This window comes from Eubalaena glacialis, chromosome 17 (assembly GCF_028564815.1).
Source record: "Eubalaena glacialis isolate mEubGla1 chromosome 17, mEubGla1.1.hap2.+ XY, whole genome shotgun sequence".
Taxonomy (NCBI): domain Eukaryota; kingdom Metazoa; phylum Chordata; class Mammalia; order Artiodactyla; family Balaenidae; genus Eubalaena; species Eubalaena glacialis.
Window position 1 is genome coordinate 54,634,672 of NC_083732.1, and position 19,308 is coordinate 54,653,979.

Here is a 19,308-nt window from a genome sequence, read left to right on the forward strand (position 1 = left end):
GGCCAGCTCTGGCTCAGGGTGGTTTGCAAGATCCTAAGGATTTATTTCAACTATCTGCTTTTCTCAGACCCTAAAACTCCTTCAAGGCACAGAAGTTCAGTCCAAAGTTCATGAGTGGAAAAGTACAGCTTTCATGAAATGATAGCATAGTTCACCTGAACTTGGATCCTCATGGACACAGCCCATGAGTAATTCGTGACCGCCAAGACAGAAATAAGTGTAAAGGAAGAGGGAGATGATGGGGAGGGATCAGAATGAGGACACCGGCTGGTTACAGATCTGACTGTTACGGGGAACGCAAAACCCTCGCGTTTGCACAGTAAGTCTTTTTCATTAGTCTCAGCTGCACGTGCGTTAAAGCCTTGGCTGCACATGGGAATCACTTAGGGAAGCTTTAAAAACACGGATGTCAAACCATAAAGGTAAAAACCACAAACAAACCACACACACACAAAAGAAAAAAGAAAAAAAAAATTTTTTTTAATGTTTTAAAGAAAAAGAAAAAAGTACTGATGCCTGGGTCCCATCTCCAGAGATTCTAATGCAATAGATTTGAGGTGTGCAGCCTGGACATCGAGATTTTTAAAAGTCTCCCCAGGTAACTGAATCACACAGGTAAGGTTGAGAAACTCTGGATGGGATCTTAAAGCTCTCAAAGCCCTTTTTCTTTAAAAGCTTCCTTCAAGTTCAAGGTTAAAGAACATTGATGGTGATAGCAAACACATTTTGCTTTAAGTTGAGGGAAGTAATGGCCTGCTAATACAGGTGGTGAATGAAAAACATTGAACATTTCAAAAATTTATTACCTAGCAGCTAGGTATAAATGAATGTTTGTATGTACCAAATGGTAGAGTTACCTTTATAAGTGTCTTGCCGTACTTTGATGACATGTTCATAAATATTCTAGTTTCTAAGTAACACATTTTAAAAATGGATTTTGAAAAAATTTCATGCTGTGGAGTCAATGGAATCCCACTGGTGTCTTGAAAAAGCAGGACTCTCTGTCCTCTGGAGGGTGCCATTCCAGGGCATGCCTGGTGAGAGTCGATTATTTTATTCACCTGCCCACCTGCTCACCCTCCTGTTAGTCCAGATTCAGTTCATTCATTCACCAACCTGCCAGCCAGATTTATCAGTTTAAATGCCAGATATTGTGCTCTATAGCAGAGATGAAGAGAAATACCCTCTTCACAAATGCCTCAGATTAAATTCAAGGAGGCGTTTGGGGGGGTTGGGAGAGGAGGGAGTTCCAAAGAAACTGAATTTACAAGGGCTAGGAGAGGCCAGAGGGGCATTCCAGATGGGCCTTGGGCATTTCCAAGGAATGTACTGGTGACCTCACTGCCTCACAGGACGCCTTGGGGAAGCCAGAGGCTGCCCCTCAGCTTGAAGCCTGGCCTGCGCTGGATTGGTTGCCTGAGTCTGCGCACCATCCTCACAGGCAAGTGTTTGTCTACTGAGTACCTGCTATGACGAAGCGCAGTGCCAGGAGCTGTTGTCAATGAGAAGTACCTTTCCAGGAACTGCTCACAGCGAAGGCAAGACTAACACCATGCTATAATTGTCAAAGGCTTTAGGTGTGCTTCAGACAATGTGTCAGTAACAGGAAGAGTCCTGGAGTCAGGATGCCAGACAGGGTGTCTGAAATCCAGCATTCACTGCTCCAGAAGCAACTGGTCCACCACTTAGAACCCGTTCCAGCAGATCATCTTTCTCTTTGCACTGTAGAGAGCTCCCCCAGGGGCATGGTCATGACCCTGTGTGGCTAGAATAACTTCTGCTCTTAGTGGAATGGGGATCACTAAGCATCAGAATGTCTGAAATTTCCAGTCTGGAAGGTTCTGGAGGGAAAATACTCCTTTTCTTCTACTAAAACTTCAGTGACAACTGCATTTTCATACACTAAGGAAAATAGCCTGAGAAGAATTTTACTCCAGTTTGTGATTTATTTATTTATTTATTTATTTTTGCAGAAAACAATCTTTTTTTTTTTTTTTACACTCATGAATTCGTAGGTCAGAAATTCAGGCAGGGCTTGGTGAGATGCTTTGTCTTTGCTCCATTTGGGAAGACCTAAATGGCTGGAATCTTCTGGAGTCTTCTTCATTCACTATTTGGCACCTAGGCTGGGGTGACTCCAAGGGCTGGGCTGTGATTTTAGATGAAAAAAATCTTACAGCGGTGTACAAAATGTCACACTTTATTATACACATAAAGAACTGCTTTTATTGAAAACAATACAACAACATCAATCATAACATTCAGCATTAAAAATGTTTCCACTAATGGAATGTTTGAAATTAACACTGCATTAGAGGGGAGGGATAAATCAGGAGCTTGGGATGAATATACACACACTACTATATAAAGATAGATAACCAACAAGGACATACTGTACAGCACAGAGAACTCAATATTCTGTGATAACCTATAAGAGAAAAGAACCTAAAAAAGAATGAATATATGTATATGCAAAACTGAATCACTTTGCTGTACAACTGAAACTAACACAACATTGTAAATCAACTATACGCCAATAAAATTAAAATTAAAAAATAAAACACTGCGTTAGAACATTACAGGAATATGGTCACCATGCCTATGAAAACTATAGCCAATTAGTCAACAAAACAGTTAAGCTTTGTTCACTGTTTTTCTCCCCCATATGTTTGTGGTTATTAAGACCATTTACATTAAAAATGGATCAAGGTTTAGTGTTGGTTCTATAGATATGATGAGTATTTATCCCAGGTTTCCTGGGACACCCCAGGTTTCAAATGACTGTATCCTGTTTTGGGGATGGGAGGATGTGGTCCACACTGTTGGCTTTGTGTGGTGAGGGTTTCCTGATCCAGGTGTGAAGGGGTTAGAACGGACCATTTGGATAACATCTGAGACAGCAACAGAACAAAAGGGTACAAGAACGAGAAAGCTGTTTGAGTGAAACTGGCAGCCCTTGAAGAAGCAGGCAAAGGTGGCAGGCAAGCATGAGGCCAGGAAGTGTCTGGGCGAAACAACTTGAGAATAGATTAGGCAACCGTCTTGGAAGAGGAAGTTGGTTTTCTTGAATCAGCAGCTTAGTCACCTTCCGGCATCATCAGTGTCAAGTACTTTTTGGCCTTCAGGGCCTGGCTACGGGATTCTCAGGTGGTTTCACCACCTTGGAAGGGGGCGGATTTTAGAAAGGTGGGCCTACGGGTTCATTTGTGGGAGAAACCTTCACTCCTTCTTCACGTGAATCCATTCAAGGGCTTCCTCTGTGCCTGGCAGCCTGTGATAAACGGCAGGATCCAGAAATGGCCAAAACCCAAATCTTTGCCTTTGAGGAGTTTTCAGTCCAGTGTGGGAGACAGGCCTATAAAGTAGTAAATTATAATCCCACCTTATCAAGGATTCCTATCTTAGATATAGAACCAAGCACTGAAGGGCACAGAGAGGAGAGCCACTAACCACGGGATAGCTGGGGTGACTCAGGCCGGCCATCGTGTAGTGGGCCTCACACAGTCCTTTCTCTAAGTCCTTTTCCCCCTTCAGCGGGTGAGTACAGGGAATAACGAGACTTGTTCCTCCGGAGTTGTGTAAGTGCTCCTGAGAAGCCCCCTTATCCTTCCAGGCTCCTGTTGCTTCTTTCCCTATTTTCTTCCCTTTAAGGAACTGTCAGAGTCCAGGCAGGAAACAGAGAGTACACTCAGCTGCGGTTTTTAAAAGGCTTTTTAGTGAAGTGACTATTTACAGAGGTGTGTGTAGCTTCCCAGAAGCAGTAAGAGACATTGATGCCCACAGCAACTGCCCACAAAGGCAAGCCGCTCGCCCACCTGACCTGCAGAGGCAGGGGAAGAGGTGGTGGCATCCAGGTGAAAGCTGGCGTCCTGGGAGAGGGGCTGAGGGACAGGAGCTGTGAATGTAGAAGAACGTACTGCTGCCAGGACTGCCCAGCAGGTGCGTAGTGAGACCAATAAATACTCCCACCTCCCTTTCCTCCCAACCTCCAATTCCCTGACAGTGTATGCCGTTAGCCAACCCCAGTGGGAGACCAGAAGGCGAGGGAGCCCGTGAGGTGGTTCAATGAGGTTAGCCACCCAGGGCCCACAGCGGAACAGAGAACTCAACGCGGAACTTTAGAGTTAATGGAAAATAACCCACACTCTTTCTTTCCTCCCTCCCTCCCTCCCTTCCCTCTTACCTGCTTGCCCACAAGGCATCATGCCAGGCATTGAGGAATTAAGGATCAACAAACCAGACCTGGCCCTCACCTTTAAGTCTAGGAAGGAGACAGACAAAGGGATACAGGGTGGGATGGATGAGCTCAGGAAACAACCCTGGGGTCTGGTTTTACTTCACCAAATTCAAGCCATAAAGCTCCTTGCTCCTAGAACTAGTGTCTGAAGGGACCCCATGAAAACCTTTACTCACAGCTCATCCTAGAAAGCCCAGGTGATGGACCACTTGGAATTCAGAGACAAAATGCTTCTCAGCCCCAAGTCACTATCCCCCATGCCCTCTGTTATTCTTCAGCATTTCTATCTCTTATTTAAACCTAGGCACTCTTCCTTAATATGTAATGGCAGAGAAATTCAGAAGAACAGCTTTTAACCTTGGGATGAAGAAAAACAATTTGAGCAAGACAGGGTACCCAGAAGCCGTAACAAAAAATACAGATATATTCAATTACATTTTTTTAATATTGTGAGGCAAAAATCATAAAGTCAATGGAGATATAATAGACTAGGAAGAAAATAGTTGAAACCTGTCAAAGTCTATATCCTTAGTAAACAATTTGAAAAGTAAAGGACAAACAATTTAAAAAGAGACAAGAAGAATACGTACAGCAGCCTTATTCATAATCTCTAAAAACTGAGAGCAGTCAAGATGTCCTTCAATAGAACATAAAATGGATTAAAAAAACTGTGGTGGGGCTTCCCTGGTGGCGCAGTGGTTGAGAGTCCGCCTGCCAATGCAGGGGACACGGGTTCGAGCCCTGGTCTGGGAAGATCCCACATGCCGCGGAGCAACTGGGCCCGTGAGCCACAACTACTGAGCCTGCGCGTCTGGAGCCTGTGCTCCGCAACAAGAGAGGCCGCGATAGTGAGAGGCCCGCGCACCGCGATGAAGAGTGGCCCCCGCTTGCCGCAACTAGAGAAAGCCCTCGCACAGAAACAAAGACCCAACACAGCCAAAAATAAATAAATAAATTAAAAAAAAAAAAACAAAAAAAAAACTGTGGTACATCCACACAATGGGATATTATTTTGTGATTTTAAAAAATAATAGGCTATCAAGTCACGAAAAGACAAGTATGAACCTCAAATACATATTGATAAATGAAAGACGTTAATCTGAAAAGGCTACATACTGTACGATTCCAACTACATAAGATTCTGGAAAAGGCAAAACTATAGAGTCAGTAAAATGATCAGTGATTGGCAGGGATTTGGTAGGAGTGGGGTAGAGGGTTGAATAGAAGAAGCATGCAACTTTTTTTAGGGTGGTGAAACTATTCTGTATGTACCGTACTTGTAGATACAGGACACCATGTATTTATCAAAATCCATAGAACTTTACAGCATAAATAGTGAACAAGTGCATACACATTAAAAAAAAAACATTTAGGAGGGACTCCAGGATTGAATGCAGACTGTGATGAAATAATCTGTATTACAAATGTAACAAAACACCTCCCTGAAGGGGGTGAGGGGGAAAGGTGCTGACCTAGGTAATTTTGGAAATGAGTAGAGCCATAAGACTAAAGGCAAAAAGAGCTGCACATAAAACTGTACTCTGTTTGATGAAATTTTTTTCCCATCAGGGTACAGGTTAATAGTTCTGATACTGGTATACATGTGTACTGGAAATAAACAATTAAGTAAATATTGGTGGATGGAGGGAGCCAGGCTTCTCACCCTTGGAGTGGGCATTTACAAATAAGCATGGGAAAGAGGCTAGACTATTCCTCTTGGTGGTAATGGATTAGAGTTGCAGATATAGAAATTAATTCATGTTCATACAGAAATATTTATAGGTATATATAGATATACTGGTAAGTTCACATATATTTCCTCCCTCTGTCAGCTGAGAGGACGTGGAAGCAATAACACCTCAGTAGCAATGAGCAATCTTGTACCCAGACCTTGGTTTCTAATACCATCCTCTCATAAGAGAAACTAGGACTCCTTGGAGAAAAGGCTGATTCTAGGATAGGGCAAGCTGATTCTAGGATACAAGAAGAACCTGGAGCACCTTGAAGTGCCAGAAAGTAAGGATGTGCTCAAAAAAACAAAAACCATATTGATGGGGATATGTCAAAGGGTCATGGGAGCCATCTGAAATGGTCAAAGCTGGAAAAATTTGAACAAGAAAATAAGTAAGATAGTATTGGATTATAACCCAAAATATAAAGTAAATATCTATGCATCCAAATGGATATATATATATAAATGAATGATTGAGTAAACAATTAAATGAGGGAAACAGACAAATCTCTCATACAGAAGAATTCCAAATAATTTATGTAGCTACTTTATCCTCAAGGAGAAGGAGCATGACGGTCCACTCCTTAGGTGTGGGTTGCACGTAGTAACTTCCTTCCAAAGAGTCCAGTATGGAAAAAGGGGGGAAAGAGTAACTTTGCGGGGGAGAATCTGACAAACACTACCTCAGCCAGGTGCTCAAGGCCAACAGCAAGGTGATTAGTCATGTTGATAGTTTGGATCCTAACGCCAGTCTAGTCATGAGAAAAAGATCATTCAAGTCCCAGATAGGGACATACTACACCATGCCTGACCAGCATTATTCAAAACTGTCAAGGTCGTCAAAGATAAGGAGTGTCTGAGAAGCTATCAAAGCCAAGAGGAGCCCAAGGAGATGAAACAACTAAATGTAACGTGGTGCCTGGATGGGATCCTGGCACAGAAAAGGGACATGAGGTAAAAAACTATGGACATCTGAAGAAACTCTTCAATTAATAATAATGTATCAATATTGGTCCATTGATTGTAACAAATGTACCAAAGTAATGTAAGACATTATTAGTAGGGGAAACTGAGCGTAGCTCTGTGGGAACTCTCTGCACTGTCTTCACAATTTTTCTGTAAATCTAAAACTGTTCTTAAAAATAAAGTTTATTTTAATATAATAAAATAAATGATAGGCAAGAGGGTAATCTGCAGAAGAGGAAATGTAAGTAGTCAATGGGCATGAAAAAAACACCCTGGATCCTGTGTTCATTGCAGAGATGTGAATTAAAACATTAACGGCATATTCTTTTTCACACATCAAATTAACTTAAACCATAAACAGCAACACTATTTTACTCTGGCTGGAGGCGGTTTTGCGGTTAAGAGGGCATGCTCATTTCTTGCTGGTAAAAGTGTAAGTTACTAAACCTTTTGGACAACAATCTGACATTATCTACTAAAAAGGCACATATCAGGGACTTCCTTAGTGGCACATTGGTTAAGAATCCACCTGTCGGGCTTCCCTGGTGGCGCAGTGGTTAAGAATCCGCCCGCCAATGCAGGGGACACGGGTTCGAGCCCTGGTCTGGGAAAATCCCACATGGGTTCGAGCCCTGGTCTGGGAAGAGCCCACATGCCGCGGAGCGGCTAGGCCCGTGAGCCACAACTACTGAGCTTGCGCGTCTGGAGCCTGTGCTCCGCAACGGGAGAGGCCGCGACAGTGAGAGGGCCGCGCACTGCGATGAAGAGTGGCCCCCGCTCGCCGCAACCGGAGAAAGCCCTCGCACACAAACGAAGACCCAACACAGCCATAAATAAATAAATAAATAAATAAATTTATTTAAAAAAAAAAAAAAAAAAAAAAGACTCCACCTGTCAATGCAGGGGATGCTGGTTCGATCCCTGGTCCGGGAAGATCCCACACGCCATGGAGCAATTAGGCCCGTGCGCCACAACTACTGAGCCTGTGCTCTAGAGCCTGCAAGCCACAACTACTGAGCCCACGCGCCACAACTACTAAAGCCCACGCACCTAGAGCCCGTGCTCCGCAACAAGAGAAGCCACCGCAATGAGAAGCCCGCGCACCGCAACGAAGAGTAGCCCCTGCTCACTGCAGCTAGAGAAAGCCCGCGCGCAGCAACGAAGACCCAACGCAGACAAAAAAAAGGCACATATCTTTGGAGGCCATACTCCACTTCAGGCAACCTTCAGAAATAAGAGCACTGGTGCACACAAACCAAAGGACACATTTTGAAGCTTGGTTTGAAGAGGTGGAAGTCAGGAAACCATCTCAATATCTCTCAATGAGGTAAGAGCTGAATGGATTACAATTTGCTCATCCTGTGGAATATTTAATAAACATGATGAGTGAGGTCCCCATGGATTGATCTGGAGGGACTCCATGATACATTAAGAGGAAGAAGTTATGGATTAACATGTATGACCCTGGTTCTGTAAAACAACCACCACACAACACAACACAAAACAAATGTATATGTGAAGATGAACATGGATGAAAGGTCTGAGTTGAATTTTTAATAGTTTATTAAACTCAGGGAAGAGTGGCTGAGCCATCACCTTGTTCCTTATATATCTCTGCATTGTTTGTAACACAAACAAAGCATAGGTTGCTTTTTATTTTTAAGAAACTAAATAAAGTTTAAATTTAAAAAATTCAATGGTCATATGGTAGGCAGAATAATTTCCCCACCCACCTAAGATATCCAAGTCCTAATCCCTGGAACCCATGGGTATATTACTTTACATGACAAAATGTATAAATTCACAGTTGCAAGTGTAACTTAGTTAAGGATCTTAAACTGCGAAGATTATCCTGGATTATTCAGGTGGGCCTGATGTAATTACAAGGATCCTTGGAAGAGGAAGGCAGGAGGGTCCCATCCACAGTAGGACATGTGATGCCAGAGGCAAAGGCTGGAGTGACACAAGCCAAAGGACCTCCAGCCAAGGAATGCAGGCAGCCTCTTAGGAGCTGGAAAAGGCAAGGAAATGGATTCTCCCCTAGAGTATGCAAAAGGAACACAGTTCAGCGGACACCTAAATTTTAGAACTTCTGACCTCCAGAATTTAAGAAAAGAGATTTGTCTTGTTTTAAGTCACTGAGATTGTGGTACTTTGTTACAGCGATAACAGGAAACAAACATAAGGTCACATTTAAGATGTGATTCATCACTGCAACTTCAGCATTTCTGAGATCCTGAAGGGAGAGTTTTTATGGGGTAAAAGATATAGCCTGAATATCTCAGATTTCAGCTGGGGAGGAGTCAGTCCCATGGGAGAGGAGTGTGAAGAAAACCTTAAAAGATCAGAAAACTTGTTCAAGGATGGCAGTGGTCCTCAGCCCTGGCTGTGCATCAGAATCAGCGGAGGATGCTAGAACACTCTTGCCAGAGGAACTCTCACACAGGCCCACAAGGGGGCATACACGAGGATGCTCAGTGCAGAGCTGCCAGGGCTGGAGGACAGCTGAGGGCTACGTGGGTGTTCATCCCTACAAGAATGGAAAGTAAGGTATGAGGGACACTGTGCAGGAATGAGAAGCCAGGAGCTAATATTCATATGTCAATAAAGACAGAACCTTAAAACGTAGTATTGGGGGGAACAGATAAGAAACAACCTACAAATGTACATTAAAAACACATACACCCAAACAACCCTGTATATTTATAAGAATACAAGCACATTTAATAACATATCTAAAATCCCTGGGGTACCCTTAGCAGGAGGGAAAAAGAGTGGGGATCAGGGAGGAGGAGGTCAAATAATAAAGAGAGTAATAAAAATAATAAAAAATATTATAAAAATAATAAAAAGAGAGGTACTCTGAGTGCACTAGTGATGGTATATCGAGGAATCCAATCAATTTTATTCTGTGCCTAGACTCCAAAAAGGAGGAAGGAAAGATTCAGCTTAATGAGATCCAGCTAAAGGCTGGGTCTGGGTCATTTTTTTTTTTTTTAATTTATTTTTTTTGGGCTGCGTTGGGTCTTTGTTGCTGCACGCGGGCTTCTCATTGTGGTGGCTTCTCTTGTTGCGGAGCGTGGGCCCTAGGCACGCAGGCTTCAGTAGTTGTGGCACACGGGCTTAGTTGCTCCGCGGCATGTGGGATACTCCCGGACCAGGGGTCGAACCCGAGTGCCCTGCATTGGGAGGCAGATTCTTAACCACTGCGCCACCAGGGAAGCCCTGGGCCTGGGTCATTTTTAAAAGCACCAGAGATGATTCTGATGTGCCTCCAGGGCTGAGAACCTGGGGCCCATGCTGAACACAGGCAGTTCTGTGGATGACCCTCTAGAGAAGAGGTGGCCCTGGAGAGAGCAGGAGGTGGTGGTAGGGACATGGGGCCCCTAAAACTGGCAGCTATTGTGATAGAATGATGGCATCATGGGTAGTTCTCTTCCTCTATCTTTTAAATACTTTGAATGTCTTTGTATTGCATATATATGCAATATATATTTATATTTTATTATATATTTATTATTTATATTTTTATTATATATATTAGATATATATATTTAATGCCATTGACTTTTTGTTTTTAATTAGTTCTGAGTTTCCAGGGAGAGTTAAGAGCCATGAGGGAACTCAACAGCCACTTGAGATTTTAAAGCTCAGACTAAATAGTAGCAGGTGCCAAATTCATCAAAAAGAAATGTTAAAGGGCAGTTGAAACAAGAGTTAACACTTTAAGGTAAGAAGAAATCTTAACAGTTATATCTAAAACATTTGTCCTTATATACTGCATTTCATAATTTAAATATAACAAGTGCATTTAATTAATATTTGTTATCTAGATATATGATACACTTATGAAAAGAAAGTGGACGTACTAAATGGGGAGAACGTGTTAGGCTGAGTCCTCTGAGAAGCAAGTACAAGACAAGATGAAATGAGCAAGAAATTTATTAGAGGAAACATCTGTGAGAGAAAACAGGGAGGGAGCCAGAAGAGGCTGGGAGAGCCTGGCTTCAGAGCGCAATACAGGTGGGCCGCTTAGTGAAGGAGAGAGGAAAGGAACGAAGGCTGGATGAAACCTTCTAAGATTGCCCTGCAGTCTGAGGAAGGACCAGCATGGCTGTCAGGGAGTTCCCAAGTCAAAGTCACCTTCAGAGGATGCCACACCCCCAGCAATAGGCCCACCTTCATATCCTTGTCACACCCCCTCATTGGCTGGGACTAGAATCCCCGCAGTTGGAGGTGAGTGATGCATTCTCATGGCTGCCACAGAGATCCTCAGCTGTGTCAGTGTTTGTAAACTAAGCCCAATATCTATGCTTGGACTATGGCAGTGACATCATTTATTGAGTGGTGACACCTCTTATTTGGTGAGGACAGTAACTAGCTGGAGAGAATTTTAAAGTTTTTCTAGGACTTGCCTGACACTTTCACTTAACTTGTTTTTGTGATGGTGAGCTTAAGGAACATGGAAGGTGGAGGACAGACATGTAATAATGATGGAGAACTTGCTCCACGCCACGCTCTATGCTGGCTGCTTTACATGCTTTCTCTCTTCTCATCCTCAAAATAGCCCTAAGAGATTGATGCTGGAACCAAAATATTCATTTGTGTTTGGTTCTCCCTGAACTTCAGACCCCTCACCCTTTGCTGCCAGGGAGGCTTATGTTGCTGGATTAGAAAACAGAAGCCATCCATACCTAACCCACCTTTCTGGCTTTTATTTTTCAGAAGTATGAGTTTTCCAGGGGATAGGTGTCAGGGGAGAAAGACTGGGTCCTGGGCAGCAGAAAGAGGTAGAGGGAGATTCCTGAGGTCAGTGACTTCCTAAGTAGTTAGTGGACCTGGTCCTATTTTTAAAAACGCCCAGAGAATATAGCAGGACTGCAGAGGATCCCTGTGCTCCCTTAAGGATGTCTGTGCTGATCATCCTGAATCAAAGATGACAGGCCTTCCCTTGCTTGGAAACACCATGTTGGCCTCCTGGATACAATGCAATACTAGGGAGAGGGCAGAGCACCAGTGATGCCTGGAACTGACTTTCTACCAGCTTGGCAGGATGGAGGCTTGCAGACTAAATTTGATTTTAAAGAAAGCAAAAATGTGTGATGTTTCTGGCACACCCATATTTATGGAGTATGAGTCACAGCCGTTTTATACTCCTTTGGTGAACGTGTGACGGGTAGTCCAATTTCAGTCATTTTTCAGGGCACCCTCCTCTTAGGGTTTGTTGACCTAAAACAAATAGGCTGCCAGGTATTTCTCCAGCAAAGATGGGTTTATCTGGGATCAGCAGAGGATTGTAGTTCAGGGTCTACAAACATGGTGAGCCATGTGGAAATTTCTGTACTGCAAGGGAAGACGAACGCTTTTTATAGGGAGGAAACGGAAGGTGGGAGGGCTGTAGTAAACAGAGTCCACGGCATTTCGTTAGCTGAGTCCTTGCCAGCAAAGAAGAGTCTTTCTTCTTCCTGTTGGGCTCTATTTTGTTGCAGGGTGTAAGAGCTCCCCCTTCTGGTCTCCCAACTCAATTGAGGTTTCTGCTTATTAAATATTTTTTACAGGTTGTACAGGGTCCTGGGGCATATAGGAGTAGTCTTTTGACCTGCAGCCACTGTCGTGCAGCTCTGCCCCTCCTTGGCCCATATCTGGCTATAGAGCTACATCTGAGTTGTTCATCCTTGTCCAGTGTGCTGCCCAGGCCAGCGAGGCTCTTAACGTGGTGGGCTGCACCATTGGTAGCATCTGCTCCCTCTCTGCCCACTCACTGAGACACATATTTCATACTGCTTCGCAAACCTACTACACCTGGGTTAGTTAGGGTACTGCTACCTGTTGGAACAATCAAACCCCAAATTTTCAGCGGCTTGAAAAATAAAAGTTTATTTCTTGTGCACAAAAGTCCAGGGCAGGTGGCTTTCAGGAATCCAGGTGCCTTTCATCTTGGGCCTCCACCCTCCTAGAGCTTTGGAGTTCTCTGCACCCACCCAACAGCTTGTGTGCAAGAAAGAGAAAATGGGGAAAGATGTACCTACTTCTTAACCTCTTTAGCCAGGAAATGCCAATTAGGACTAATTGCTTCTAATCACAGTCAATTAGCAAGAACTAGTCACATGGTCCCACCTGGAAGCAAGGGCATCTGGGAACTGTAGTTCCTGGCTGGGTAGCTGTATAATATGAAAGGGGAACATGAGGGAGCATGAGTTTTTGCTGTTCATGCCACACCCTCCACAGGCCCAGTTATAACTAATGACCACATTTCATACTTCACTGGAAAATGGAATTCAGACATTTCCCTATCTTCCTACCACCAAATCCACTAGAAGATTTGATACCCACACTCTCTGCCTTTTCCCTTGTCGCTGGTGTAACAGTGGGGAACACTAAAAGGAAGAGGCTCTGCTTAAGGGTGATTCCACCAGGCAGCAGAGCTGAGAGGGAGGGCAAGAGGAAAGCATGTAAAAAAAAAGAGATAAAAGGAATTCAAATTGGAAAGGAAGGCGTTAAACTGTCACTGTTTGCAGACAATATAGAAAATCTTAAAGACACTACCAAAAAACTACTAGAATTCATCAATGAATTTGGTAAAATTGCATGATACAAAATTAACATACAGAAATCTGTTGCATTTTGATACACTAAAAATGAACTATCAGAAAGAGAAATTAAGAAAACAATTCCATTTATAGTTGCATCAAAAAGAATAAGATATCTAGGAATAAATTTACCTAAGGAGGGAAAAGACCTGTATTTGGAAAACTGTAAGACACTGATAAAAGAAATTGAAGATGACACAAACAGATGGAAAGATATGCCATGTTCATGGATTGGAAGAATTAATACTGTTAAAATGACCATACTACCCAAGGCAATCTACAGATTCAGTGCAATCCCTATCAAAATACCAATGGCATTTTTCACAGAATGAGAACAAATAATTTTAAAATTTGTATGGAAACACAAAAGATCCCAAATAGCCACAACAATCTTGAGAAAGAAGAAAAGAACTGGAGGAATCACACTCCCTGACTTCAGACTATATTACAAAGCTACAGTAATCAAAGCAGTATGGTACTGGCACAAAAACAGACACATAGATCAATGGAACAGAACAGAGAGCCCAGAAATAAACCTATGCACTTATGGTCAATTAATCTATGACAAAGGAGGCAAGAATATACAATGGGGAAAAGACAGTCTCTTCAATAAGTGGTGCTGGGAAAACTAAACAGCTACATGTAAAAGAATGAAATTAGAACATTCTCTAACACCATATACAAAAATAAACTCAAAATGGATTAAAGACCTAAATGTAAGACTGGAAACCATAAAACTCCTAGAGGAAAACACAGGCAGAACGCTCTTTGACATAAGTCATAGCAATATTTTTTTGGATCTGTCTCCTAAAGCAAAGGAAATAAAAGCAAAAATAAACTAATGGGACCTAATTAAACATAAAAAAGTTTCTGCATAGTAAAGGAAACTATCTACAAAACAAAAAGACAACCTACTGAATGGAAGAAAATATTTGCAAATGATATGACCAATAAGGGGTTAATATCCAACATATATAAACAGCTCAGGCACCTCATCATCAAAAAAAACAAACAACCTGATTAAAAAATGGGCAGGAGAACTGAATAGACATTTTTCCAAAGAGGAAATGCAGATGGCCAACAAGCACATGAAAAGATGCTCAACATTGCTAATCATCAGGGAAATGCAAATCAAAACCACAGTGAGGGTTCCCTGGCAGTCCAGTGGTTGGGACTTTGTCTTCCAGTGCAGGGGGTGTGGGTTCGATCCCTGGTCAGAGAGCTGGGATCCCACGTGCCTCGCGGCCAAGGGACCAAGGCATAAACAGAAGCAATAGTGTAACAAATTCAATAAAAGACTTTTAAAAAATGGTCCACGTCAAAAAAATCTTTAAAAAAAAAAAAATCACAATGAGATATGACCTCACACCTGTCAGAATGGCCATCATCAAAAAGGACAGAAATAAATTTTGGTGAGGATGAGAAGAAAAGGGAACCCTCATACACTGTTGGTAGGAATGTAAACTGGTGCATCCACTGTGGAAAACACTATGGCGGTTTCTCAAAAAACTAAAAATAGAACTATCATAGGACCCAGCAATTCCACTCCTGGGCAATATCCAGAAAAAACAAAAACACTAATTCGAAAAGATACATGCACCCCAATATTCATAGCAGCATTATTTACAACTGCCAAGATACAGAAGCAACCTGCATTCATCAACAGATGAATGGATAAAGAAGATATGGTATACAGACAGATAGATAAACACACACACACACACACACACACACACAATGGACTACTACTCAGCCATAAAAAGAATGAAATTCTGCCATGTGCAACAACATGGATGGACCTGGAGAGTATTATGCTAAGTGAAATAAGTCAGACACAGAAAGACAAATACAGTGTGATATCACTTATATGTGGAATCTAAAAAAATACAACAGGGCTTCCCTGGTGGCGCAGTGGTTGAGAATCTGCCTGCTAATGCAGGGGACACGGGTTCGAGCCCTGGTCTGGGAAGATCCCACGTGCCGCGGAGCAACTAGGCCCATGAGCCACAACTGCTGAGCCTGTGCGTCTGGAGCCTGTGCTCCGCAAAAAGAGAGGCCGCGATAGTGAGAGGCCCGCGCACCACGATGAAGAGTGGCCCCCACTTGCCGCAACTAGAGAAAGCCCTCGCACAGAAACGAAGACCCAACACAGCCAAAAATAAATAAATTTAAAAAAATAAATTAAAAAAAAAATACAACAAACTAGGAATATAACAAAAAGAAGTAGACTCACAGATATAGAGAACAAACTATACAAGTTACAAGTGGGGAGAGGGAAGTGGGGGGGCGGGGGACGACAAGATAGGGGTAGGGGATTAAGAGATACAAACTAAACTACAAACTACAAACTATAAAATAAACTACAAGGATATATTGCACAGCACAGGGAATATAGCCAATATGCTATAACTATAAATGGAGTATAATCTTTAAAAATAAGGATTATTTTGAGCTCAAGGCAACTGAGAAGAAATAGTTACAACAAAAGCTCCCTGCCCTTCCCCTACTTGCCTAAAAGCAGAAGTACATTTATAAAGATGTCCTCTCCCCTCTCTGTCAAGGACAGAAGTTAATCACTGGAGATGATAATGCTAGACCCTTAGCAGCACCTGAGGAATCTACACAACAAACTTTGCTAAAACCAGCCCTCATTTACCATTGGCTCCCTCATATATTTGCAGTTCCATAACTTACCAACCCCAGAAGCCCGTCTTGTCCCTTCTCTTAAAACGTATTGTTCTTTTAAGATGCTGTATAAGCCCAAGTTCTTATCACTCCTTCGAGCTACTTACAGCTGAGTAATACATACATTAATAAACTTGATTTCTCTTGTTTATTTGTCAGTCGAATTTCCAGGGCCCCAGACGGAGAACCTAATATAGGGGGAGGAAGGTTTTTTTTTTTTTCCTCTCCTATACTTGTTTTCCAAGTGTAGATGGGTGGAAGGGGGCTGGACTTGGGGGGGCCTAAAAACATACAGGGTGAAGTCTGTCTGGAGGGGCAAGGTGGACCAGCAAAGAGGGATGCTGCTGGAGTCAGGGGCCGGGGGTGGTTGGAAGCAGAGCTCCTCGGACTTGACTGAGCATCACATCACCCGGGCTCTTGTTAACATGTAGGTTCTGATTCAACAGGTAAGGGTGAGCCTAAGCTCTCCATTTCTGACAGGTGGTGCGTGCTGGTCCATGGCCCACATGTACTTGCAAGATGGTAAGCGGAAAGCTGGGGGAGGCACCCCCAAGTGGGTAAAACGCCCCCAGAGATGGCAGACTCTGAAGGCCTCACCTAAATGCCTCCCCCGAGGAAGAATCTGTGGTTGTACATCTGCCCCGGTCACGGTCGCAGTCACAGTCATGGTCACCTGAGGCCTGCGGCACTCACAGAAGACCTTCCCGGTCAATTACCCATCTCCCTCCACCCTCACAGCCCCCCAAAGCAGCAGCTAGTAGGTGACGGGGGACAGGCACAAAGGGACAGAGAAGAGTAACAAGCACATTTCCTTTTTCACCCAGTGTATAAAAAGCAGGCCCAGGCTTCCCTGGTGGTGCAGTGGTTGAGAGTCTGCCTGCTAATGCAGGGGACACGGGTTCGAGCCCTGGTCTGGGAAGATCCCACATGCCGTGGAGCAACTAGGCCCGTGAGCCACAACTACTGAGCCTGCGTGTCTGGAGCCTGTGCTCCGCAACAAGAGAGGCCGCAATAGTGAAGAGGCCCGCGCACCGCGATGAAGAGTGGCCCCCACTTGCCGCAACTAGAGAAAGCCCTCGCACACAAACGAAGACCCAACACAGCCAAAAATAAATATAAAAAATAAATAAATAAATAAAAGATTACTATTAAAAAAAAAGAAAAAAAAAGAAAATTACACGGTGCAATCTAGCTCTTAGGATTGTTAAAAATAAAAATTCAACCCAGTAAATTTGAAGATCTGATTGGCCTTATTCAATGGTGGGCAGCATCCCATCTGGTAAACAGAAGGGCGCTCCGAGGGGTTATACAAAATGGGAGGTTTTTATAGGAAGAAGGAGGGTGGGGCAAGGAAGCAAGAGAAAAGAAAGGATTGTTTCAGGCCCGTCACCTTTTCTGGGAGAAGGGCAGGGTCTCCCATGCAGATTTCCTCTTCTTCCCTTGTGGGGGGAGGAGTTGGTGGCCCATGTGACAGATGACCTCAGTGATGTGGGCCAGAAGGTTCCAAACTGGCCGATTAAGACTATATTCCTGGGGAAGGTTGAAGCTGCAGTTGGGTCAGGTATTAAGTCTAGTTTTGGTATCATGGGCTTTAGCACAAGTGACACCATTTGGGGCCTATGTTTTTCTCTTTAACAGGATTTACACAACAAGAATTTTTCTTTTGTTTTGCCTGTCAAGAAAAAAATGGAATAACCTCCCAAGGGATGGAATCTACTTCTCTCTAAAGATCTGCAAACACACTGGAGATGAAAAATAATACATAGGAATACATAGTATAATCCGAAAGACAGAAGAGCAGTTGGGGGAATTTTTCAGTTCTACTGATAACACAACAACAGCAAAACAACTAACTTTGCCAGGTGAAAGGTTAAAGGTCCCATCAACGTCCCGGCTTTGGTGTGGCCACTAGGGGGTATCGGTTTGCAGAAACGAAACTGGCAAGACTGCAAAGCGATTCGCTTTCCCTGCAGAAGTTCCAAGAGACAGAACAGAGCTAATTGTCTAGAACTAGGCTGAGGTGGGTATTGAATTTTCATTTCTAAATTTAGTTCTTAAACCATATGACAAATATAATAAAAGAGACTGCTGAATGCCAAGGGAGAGAAAGAAACCTGCATGTTAGTCTTTCCCTTGTAAAATACCTCCTAAGAACACACTGTATTATATTGCAATGTTATTAAGTTGCCAGGGCTTTGGGGAACACATTATTAGAGGAATTTATTACTATAGATTCCACAATAATAAATAGTCATGGAACATCTTACTTTGGGAGCTTTCTTATTTGATTCCTGAGGGATTTCTTTGGATTCACGTCTACCTGAAAATTCATGTAAAACATGAAAATAGGGTTTGCATTAATTTTTTTCTTAAATGTTTTCTGTTTTATTTTCACTTCTGCAGGGCTGGAGAGCAATGAGCACCCCAGGAGATGTCCTTCTCACCCATCGAATTCAGAATTTAAAAGAGGGTTTTTGCTACCCTCTAGTGGCCGGCTGTGGTCCCCTTGCCCAGCAGGCATCCATGGGGAGGAGAGTGGGGGACAGGTCCCCAGCCCAGGAGAGGGAGAGAGGAAAACGCCTCCCGCAGGGGTGCCAGCCTCTTCTGCTCCCCTCCCCACTCCCAGACAGGAAAACCAGGGGGGCCTGAGCCATGGGGAAGTTGGGAGGGAGAGCTGGTACAGGCAAGGGGAGACAGTGTGGAAACCACTCCCACCTTGTGGTTCTGTGCTGCGGGTGTAAGGAAGGGGGCCGCTGTGGTCTCAGGGCACCCCTCACCTTGCTGCACCCCTATGGGCGTGCCATGAGAATGGAAAGTCCTCTGTGGTCCCACATCCCCATTCACTGTGTCACCCAGTTGTGTTGCTGGCAGGCCCTCCATTCGTGAGTCTGTATCTGCTGCCCATCCTGATGGGAGGGGGAAAGACTGGGGAGACTCCTAGCAGAGAGAATGCTTCCTGGTCTGTGAGCTTCCCCAGAACCCCGAATCCTGCCACCCCAGCCCCTTCTCCCGGCCATGGCTACAGTTATCTGTGACTGTGTGGTGTGCTGGAATGCAGAGGAGGGTGATGTTGCCTCCCAACTCTTTCACACTTTCCC